We start from the raw sequence: 10,109 nt of genomic DNA, 5'->3' as shown, positions 1-10,109 counted from the left end.
CTTGGCCGAGCCACCTCAGGGTGGCTCGGCCTTGGCCGAGCCACCCTGGGGTGGCTCGGCCACCGAGCCACCCTAGGGTGGCTCGGCTTGGGCCGAGCCACCTTAGGGTGGTTCGGTTCGGGCCGAGTTCCCCCAGGTGCGCTGGTTTTGTCGTTTTCCGTTGTTTCCGGTTGTTTTGTCCGTTGTTCGGTTGTTTTGTTGATTTGTTGACTTGATTCCGGATTTGGCAGTAAACTCAGTCGGTGTTTGAGTTCAAATCCACTTTGTTGGAAGACCCGTCGACTCCCCGAACCACTAACGTTGTTCACATGCAGTTCGTTAGCTTTGTAGCCTCTTTAGTTCGTTTCGTTGCTTGAACGTTCGTCGATTTGTCGAATCATCGCGCCGAGCTGTGTCAAGGGACCTATAAGCAGTTTTATACGCCTACAGGCAAGAACACTATACATATATAGCCGAAAATTCGACGGCTATGATCTGTCTCCTCAGACGATCGAGCAGTACAGGTATCCTACGACGTTTCGAGCTCAACGCCAATAAAGGCCATGCCTCTCGGGACTCCAAGCCGACCGATCAGATTGAGCCCAGGAGGCGAGGCGTTCTGTCGCCTCGCCATTAATGAGCGTTAATGCCTCCGCAGAGCCTTAGCTGGCAAGCACTTAGGCCCGCAGATAGACGCGTGGCACAAGTTTCGCTCGCGGTCGGATCTCCAATTGGGAGACGAAATTAACGTTTCAAAAGTTTCGCTTGTGGTGTAAACTCGCCATCATACGAGTTTCGCTTACGGCGAAGATTCGCCATCAATCGAGTTTGGCGTTCAACTCAAACTCACCACTATATGGATTCGCCTGTAGCATAAACTCGCCACCAGTCGAATTTGACCTTCTCGCTAGCAGTTGAGCTCAGCCCTTGAGTAAAATTCACCGTGTTCGGGTCTCACCTACGGACGAAACTCGACAACCAACTGAGTTTTGACAGTGATGTGAACTTATCAGGAGTCAAGTTTTGTCATCCAAGCGAACTCATCGTCTCCCTAACTTCGCCGACGGTGTAAACTCGCCTGAATGGAGCTGGGCCCTTAAAGTAAAATCGTCGTCACAAAGGGAACTCCGCCTGTGACACGAGATCGCCGGCCATTACAGGGCAAAACACTGAAGGGCGATGTGTCAGGAAGTGTACACACAATGAGCAAACACAAAGCTCATTAGATGCTTCTAGACAGTACATTTGAACAAAGTTATGGCCTTTTTGCAAATGCGAAAGTCATAATATTACGTTCAAAGAGGCAAAACAGGCACCCAATTTTTTAAGACAATACATTTGAACAAAGTTATGACTTCACAAACAAACAAGTCATAAACAAAATGTCTTAACACAATCACAAGTCTGAGGCCTCAATCGAACACACTAAAAGTGGAGAGCTCTTCTTTGGCCGCCGCCACCTTTCTCGCGTGGTCTTCCCGAGCTTTGTCTTCAGCAGCCTTCCGAACCCGGTCTTCAGAGCTTGACCTGGCGGCAGCGTCTGCCTGACGCAAGACTAGGAGGCGTCGAGTCTCTGCCTCAGCATTCCTACTGACCTTTACAACGTCGGACTGGAGCCCCTTCAAGTTCGCCTCCACCTATCCCAATTCGGCCCTCAGGCGAGCCATAGTGCGATTAAGGTTGATAATTTGCTCCTCCAGTGAACGCTGTTGACCCACCCAGAAGTTGGCAATCGACTCCAAATCCATTATTTCTTTGGAACGAATCTCCTGTTCCCAGGCTTCCTGACGCCTGACATAAGCCAGGCAAGACTCCATGTCGGCTTCCGGACCTTCCCGTAGCAATGTCTCTAACCCGATCATGCGCAACTCCAGGAGACGGAGCTCCTGCATACAACGAGTAGCGAGCCGGTTTTCGCCCGATCGCCGAAGATCGACCACGCGATCAAGGAGAGATTGCCTAAAACCGTCAAAGCTACCCATTCCGAGGTTGACAAGGGAAATCACCTGTCTCACAGCGTTCTCAAACTCTTCGACACGAGCCTGCCAGGGTAAGGACTCGGAGGGAGCAGGCTCTTGGCCCGGAGCAAGCGCCGTGATGGCTGGAACCTCGAGATAGGGTTCGGCTCCCGGCTGGGGAGCAGAGCCTGAGGGGGTGGAGGTCGCAGGACCTTCAGATTCGTCGTCCGAAATCAAAATAGGCTCGGCCGCAGGCTCTTCGGCAGTCGGCGCCTCCTCTCGACCTATAAAACACAACAAAAACACTGGGAAGAGTCAGGGGAAGAATACCTATTCGACCCACGCGAAAGTCGGGACGAAAAGATACCTTCGGCCGCGGCGGCTTCAGCGGTGCCCGGGGAAAACGCCTCCTTCCTTTTCTTAGAAACAACCCTCTTTATCTTCGGTGCCATTGTGGAGAAGATGAAAAGAAGACTGGGATTTCCTCTGGGGAAGACGATGAAAGACGCTATCGCCTCTCTTAACCAGAGGGTAGAGGCGTTAAATACTCCAAAAATCCTAGGCGGTTACTCGCCATTCGATTGGACCGCTCAGGATGAAAACATTTGAGGAGTAAGGCCGAACAAATCGGATCTTACCTGGACGGCCAGGATCCAACGGTTACTCGACACGATCTTCAGCAACGGTCCGAACTGGGCGCGATAGACGAAGAGCCCCACTGCGCCGCATTTAATGCAAAGAGACGTGCCCACGCCTTCTTGGTTAACGTACGCATAGACCGATACGTAGCCCACTGAAAGCGGGGCCTGCCTGATGGCGAATTCGTCGTTCGTCGATGAGTTGCCCGCGGGTCAAAACCAGCTACTTAAGGCAGTTCCAAATCCGCCTGCGGGCGAAATAAGAGACGTGCCCACGCCTTCTTGGTTAACGTACGCATAGACCGATACGTAGCCCACTGAAAGCGGGGCCTGCCTGATGGCGAATTCGTCGATGAGTTGCCCGCGGGTCAAAACCAGCTACTTAAGGCAGTTCCAAATCCGCCTGCGGGCGAAATTCGCCCACAGAATGCACAAGCTCGCGGTCCAAATACGCCGACAGCTAGAAAACCCCCTTTGCGGCTAAGACTCTCTGGCTAACGCATGTTAAATATATATATATATATATATATATATATAGAGCACGCACAGGAGTAATAGTGACGAAGAACGGAAAGATAATTTCATTCATAAAGGAATCCTATTACAACGGCGAATTAAAGGCAAATCACAAGGTTTTCAACCGCAATTCCGCCTCTCTCCGGCTAGGCGAAGTTCAAGTCTCTTCAGGATTTCTCGGCGAATATCCTCGTCGGTGCACGAGAGTAAGTCCTGAACGGTATCTTTGGCCTCTTTGAGAGCTCGGTTCTTCTCTTCGACAGAATCAGCGACCAATTGCCGACGAGACTCAATGTCCTCCAACTCCTTCGCCGTTTGCTCGCGAGCCTTCTCTCGAGTGACCAAAGAGGCCTGGGCGTCAGCTATAACCCGTTTCAACTCCTCTATCTCGGAGGATAGGCGAGAAAGACGGTTATCGACCGTCTGTTGCTCTAGAGCCACTCGTGCATCCTCAGCCTTGGCCTGCTCCAATTCTACGGCCAACTTTGTCTCCAGCGAAATAGTCTCGTTCAGATGGCGATCGCGGTCTCCCACTGCCACTCGGACTTCGTCTGAGGCAAGATCGACAATCGCGGAACTCTGCGCACGAAGGGTGAGCAACCGCTGAGCAGCCTCTTCCACTTCTTTCAAACGGGAAAAGTACGGTTTTGCCGCGATGGCGCCGAGCCTCTTGATCAAGAAGAAAACGCTTTGATCAAGGTCCTCCTTGAAATCCTCAAAAGAACAATTATCCTCTAGGATGGCTCTGATGCAGTCGGCCAAGGTGTCTTCAAAGTAAACCAAGGCTCGTGCTGAGCCCCTCTTCCGCAAGCGCTCCAAGGGAGAAAGGGCAGTCCCCTCCGCCAAGGACGTGGTTACGGGTGAAGTGCTGGTGGTCATAACCGCGGAAACGGGAGTGGGCGACACCAAAGTCGGCAGGCCCACCGATGCCATCGGGGCAGTAGTCGTGGCGTCACTGGCCACTACAGCAGAGGAAGCAGCCACCAACCGAGTGGGAGTCTTCCTCAAGGGCGAAAACTCTTGCGACAAGGGTTCCCCACTAATTAGTGCTCCCGCAGGAAGGGAGGTTTCCTCCTGTTGACCGGGCCTGTCCTCAGGGGCCAACGCCTCTTCCCCGCCAAACAGCGCCTCATGAATCGAGACGTCATCGTCAGCTTCTGATTCGCCTATTCCTCCGCCTGAATGACCCTCCCAAGAGGGAGGACCCTCCTTGCCAGTAGCTCCCTGAGAAGGGCCAGCTGCGGATACAAAAGGAAAAGATTGACAAATGCCCCTTCGACTCAGGAAGCGCGACAACATTTAAGCCCATGCTTACCTGAATCGCCAGTCTCTTCTATGTCCCCGGTCTCCTCCTCTTCGTCCGAAGGGATAGAGATCACTCTCTCAGCTGCACCTGCTCAGATTGAACACTGATGTCAGAAGACACAAGAACCGGCTTTGTGCTCAAGAGTACTACAAATCACTACCTCCGAGTGCAGGTGTAGGGGTTGTTGAGACCCCCGCCTGTGGCCCCACACCAGGTGGAGGGGGAGTGTCCTTCGAAGTCACCGGAGCCGCCTTCGAGGCGGCAGGAGAGGTAGACCGGGCAACTCCAGCCCTAGAGGCATCATCATATTGACCCTCCGCCGCCCTAGCGGCCTCCGCAGTTTCCTCGCGACGAGTCCTCTTAACCGCTTCCGCTCTGGAACCCTCCGCCATCGTCTCCCGCTGCCGCTTGGAGAGCAGCGAACTACTCGGAGATAGAAGAGGCGCCCCCATCTGTCCAAATGTCGGACTCCGGACCTGGCTTCGGCACTCAGATTCTCTTGGTTCACCAGGGGCATCCAATGAAGGGCCAGGAGAAGCAACTCGAACCTCGGGAACCTCAGATTCGTCTGGAACAGCGTCCAAGCTTTCGGTATCCTCAGCTGGGTCCTCCAGAAGCCACTCCTTAGCAGTCTGGCGACCCCTCCATTTCAAGCTTTCGGTATCCTCAGCTGGGTCCTCCAGAAGCCACTCCTTAGCAGTCTGGCGACCCCTCCATTTTGAAGAACGGAGAGGCCTTACGGGGGGACGCCCTTGTTCCGCCAAGCAAGAACCCTAAAACCAGAAGCCTTCGGGATTAGCGCTAGCACCCCGGTACCACCGGCAATACAGGAGAGTGTGATGCGAATCACGGTCCTTCGCGGGTAACTCAAAGCGGGCATGGGTACCGCCAGCATGAGTCCAGAACCATCCCCGAGCTCCATCCACCAGCCCTCCTTCGAAATGCAGGTGGGGATTGGCGTTGCCCACATACAGTTGGTCGTACCCGAACTGGCGAGCGAACCTGCAAGGGATATACGGCTCGAGGTAACACACAGAACCTGTGCGTAGGATGTGATACCCCGGCCGAATGTTTACCAACCATCGGAAAGCGCCACGAGGAAGAGCCGTGTGATGATCCGCCGTCGGCGCATCTCTAAGAGGCTCACCATATCTTCCTCCGCTGAAGAAGGGGAAGAAGCGACGAAAATTATAGTGGACAAAATGGGAGAGCGTCTTCCGCGCATCAGGAATGTCCCTACACTTCCAAGAGCACCTCTCCAAACGTTCAAGGAAAGGAACAAACCTGTCTCCTTGAAGAGTCGCGGGGGCGCTCATCAAACACTCACAGTGGTATACAAACCACGCCATCAAGTAGGTGTATGGCAGCCCCACCCTAGGATTAGGAGTCCGGATGACCTCTCCGTTCCCCTCATCGATAGTCGACAATCGACAGAATTGGGCCGTCAGGGTACGAAGCCCCCGGTGGATACATGCTATCATCGCCGATACCAGGGAATAGGATTTCCCGTGGGCTAAACAAACCGCAGGATACACGACTTCTACGGGAATAGCCTCAAAAGAGTGAGCAGGGATTACGCACCTCTTGAGTCACAACATGAGATACCCTGCAAGCAAGGCCTTCCCAGATATAGGAGACTTAGCCTGGTGGTGAAACGAGTGGAGGACCGTTCCGGATTTGAATCCGCCCTCGTCACGTTCAAGAACTACTGTGGCTTCCTCTTCGGCCATCCTCCTTTCCACCTCAGCCTGGTCACACTCGCCTAACAGAAGAGCAGGCTGCCCTTTGACATCGTGCCCCGGGAACAGATAGTCAGCCCAATTCTTGTGGCTGATCCCCGGAGTCCTCTTCTTCTTTCCCTTGTGATCCGCAGCCCCTAAAATACTAAGGCAGATGTGGTAATGGCAGAGCAACTCCCACAGAGTCTCCACTACCAAGGGGGAACAGTCGGAAAGCCGGTCGATCTCTTCTTGGCCAGGGACGTACTCTTCATAGGGAAAGTCTCCCAGAGGCAGCCCCGACACGTCATACATCTCATGGTGGGTTATGCCGAGTTCGCCGTTGGGGGTGAAGAATGTGCCACTTTCCGCACAATACAGTTCCAAAATGCTGTGGAACTGAGAAGCATTAATCCTCAAACCATGGCGAGTGGCCTGAATGGCCACATACAGCTCCGAATTCTCAAGGTCAGAATTCTCAGCCAGGACGTAGTCAGTGATCTTGGACCACCAGGTGTCGCTGCCGGGCGCAGAATATACCCACTCTGGGGCTCTAAAGTCTTTTGGGGGAAATCTACCGCCAACTCGGAAGAAGCAATGGCGGAACGTCTCTGTGACCGCCGTCGTCTCTCCCGCCGGCGACTCGTTGGATAGTAGGCCAGGGCGCAGACCCGTCACGCGCCTACAAGAACCCTCCACTCCATACCCAGCCGTAGAGCCTGTAAAGACGCCACAAGTGACCCCGTCCTGAGCTGGAGTCAAATCCCAGTTCATCACTCGGGGAACTGTGAGAGTCCGTAGCTCGACAATCGAGAACCCCCTCGGCATGCTGGGGAGGTAATAGTGAGTCCCTTCCACTGTGCGGAACCACCCGCTCTCCTTGAGTAGCAGAACGGAAGGATCAGTCATAGAATCGCCGAAGAAGAACTGAGGCTTCAACAGCTCCGTCCGGGCATCATCTGTCAGCGTCGCGTCGGTCGTCAGTTCGTGTAGTGTTAGATGATGCCCATCGGTGACTCTCTTTATCGAGCCTTCCGGTTTATCAGGGGAAAACACGGGCACCGGACCCAAGGAAGGAAATCGAGAGGGCACTGTATGACCTGAACCTCCAGCAAGACCGACGGCCACGCCCTTCGGGAGAGCTTTGTCGGAAAAGGTCGCTGTAAAACAAAATCAAAAGAAATCAGGAGGCGGATACAGATCCGCCTATCTCAGGGCAAAATTCGCCCGACATAACGAGATCCGCCTGCATAGGCCACAATCGCCTTTACCAGAGTAAAGTCGAACTCGCCTGTCAAGAAACGAGTTCGACTTCACCTGATGAAAACCAATTTCGCCTGTAGGAATAGAAGTCGTCCTCTACATACAAAATCCACCCAAAAAGGGGCGACTTTGCCCCAAATCAGGGAAACTGCCAAACGATGACTGAATCCAGGGAGGACAAGCGACCCTCATCCTCCCAACCCGACGTCTGTAACCTGCGCAAGATGAACCCCTTGACTTACCCAAATGCGTCTCAGGTATGCTGACGGGGGCTCCGGCGGCGAGGCGGTCAGAATAGCGTCCGGGACCTCCTTTCTTCGCAACACACTTCTTAGATTTCGGCGCCATTGAGGGGATTAAGCGGGAACTCTTTGTTCTCAGAAGTTTTCAAGATTTTTTAAACACGGTAACCCTCAAAGGAAGGGAACAGCCTATTTAAAGGGGGAATTGCCGACGTGGCCACGATCGAAACACTGGCAGATGAGAGACGTGACCACGATCGGAATCAACGGCCCCGATTGACCTCAACATTTCGAAAGAACCGTCGAAACGCGAAGCAGGCCGACCAAAGTCCCAGGATCCGAGCCGAAATCAACGGTTGTGTCCAACAGAGAGGCTCGGAATCCACGGTCACGATGCAGGCGATACGCACGAAGCTCACGTCAGGATGGCGAGTCACCATGAGCGTGACGTAACGGGACCACGCCACCTTGGTTGGAAAGCACGAAGCCCACCAACGGACGCGTGGCTCGCTCACGCTGAGCCTAGTTTCGCCTAAGGAAAAGGTCTCACCTGCGGAAACTCGTTCCAAATCCGCAAGTCAAGTGGAATCTCGCCTCCACAACCTAATTTCGCCTGAACGGCTTATTCGCCTCTGAGACAAGTGACTTATCTAAAGCCTTGAATCGCCAACGAGCTGGCCTCGTTTAAACCCATGCCTCAAACGGCTGAGGGTTAGAGTAGAAATCTTAGCATCAAGTCTAAGAGAAACTGCTCGACAACTCATCATACTGAGGGGAATAGTATGACTAGCCTGATTCAAACGGTAATCGGTAAAGGCATATCAAACCCGTTGACAGCTGAGGGTTTGCTAAAAATCCTAAAGGAAGTCAATTGCACTTGTTTCGCCAAGAGCTTCTTTATTCAAAGTATTCCAGACCACACGCAAGCCGGTTTAGGTCTGGAAACTTTGAAGGGGGTCTTGTAGACGGTAAAAAATACCTCTGTGAACAGCAAGAAATTTGCCTGGATGATCAACTCGCCTGCACGAGCCAGAATCAACTAGGGATAGCGGAATTTCGCCTTTTACATAACTCGCCTGCTCGAGTCCGAAGTTGAATCCGCCCGCAAAACCCAGGGCCGCCAATACGGCCAGATACCCGCTATCCCACGTGCTGAGATGGGCTTTCCCACCTCTCTCGACCCGAAGGGAGAGGGCACAGTACCCTAAGGCCGTCGAACGGCCGTTCACAGTGCGAAGGACTAGACAAGTGTCGAGTCGACCTGAGCATTCATAAATGCGACTCACCTCGGCTGTCTGAGTCAGGAGCCGAATCCGCCAGCATTCGGCGAGCTGTCCAAACATACTCGAGTGCCAGGAGCATGCTTCCCTGCCTCTCTTGACCTGAAGAGAGAAGGCACGGTGCTCCAGGCCCGCCGAATAGCCACCCATAGTACAAGAGAGCAGACAGATGTCAAAGCAGCCTGCACTCTCATAAATGCGACTCACCTCAGTTGTCCAAGCAAAAGGGCGAGAGCCGTTGTGAACATTTGATTATTAGTTTGTAATAAGCTTTCTTATCAATACAAACGAAACTCCCTGTTTCCGGGAAATCAAATTCTCACCCTACAACTATCAAATGGTCAGAACCCATAAATATTGAAAATAGTCTTCATCAGTGTAAGGGCTAGCCATGATCTTATGGTTTATGAGATTGGAGAGGGTAGAGTTTAGAATGATTGAGAAAAGAGTGAGGATAAATAGAGTGGCGATGATGGGAAGATAAAGAAGATGTAAATGTGAGGAGAAAGGTTATAGGCTGGTTCTGTATTGGAACAAGCCGAGGGATGGTGAGATAACTCTACTGCCTTAGGAACTATAAAATACATTGAATGCAGTCAAATCAAAAATATCTCGGTAACCTTGACAGCCAAGTGCAAGTGAATAATAGTAACCTTAATATTAAAATGATAAACTTGACAACTAAGTAATAACCTTAACAACCAAGTCATAAACTTAACAATTTTGACGATATACTTGACAAACTTCTATAAACATGATAGCCAAACAGTATTCTTATCAACCACTCCATAAACTTAACAAAAAAAATGCTAAACACTGACAACCAAGTGCAAGTGGATAACAGTAAACTTAACATTTAATCGATAAACTTGATAACCAAGTCAAAACTTCCACAAACAAGTCATAAACTTAACAACTAAATAGTAACCTTATCAGCCAAGCCATGACCTTATCACTTGTAATGATATACAGGATAACAAATCCATATACATGATAATAAAACGCTAAACTATATAGGCTTGTTACAAGTTACACGATTGTGACCCTCCACATTACATCGAGAGAACTTAAAAGGACGGGTGTTTCGCGACCTGTTGTTTATTCGTCTAGTGCATGGTCTGCCACGTCTTTTTTTGGTGAGAGGAGGCTTCAACACTCGCTCTTCTGGCGGTACAAAGCGCTTCTCGTAATCTGGGATGGGATAGATGA

The sequence above is a fragment of the Asparagus officinalis genome, chromosome 5 (assembly GCF_001876935.1).
Source record: "Asparagus officinalis chromosome 5, Aspof.V1, whole genome shotgun sequence".
Classification (NCBI taxonomy): Eukaryota; Viridiplantae; Streptophyta; class Magnoliopsida; order Asparagales; family Asparagaceae; genus Asparagus; species Asparagus officinalis.
Note: the sequence above shows the minus strand (reverse complement) of the source record.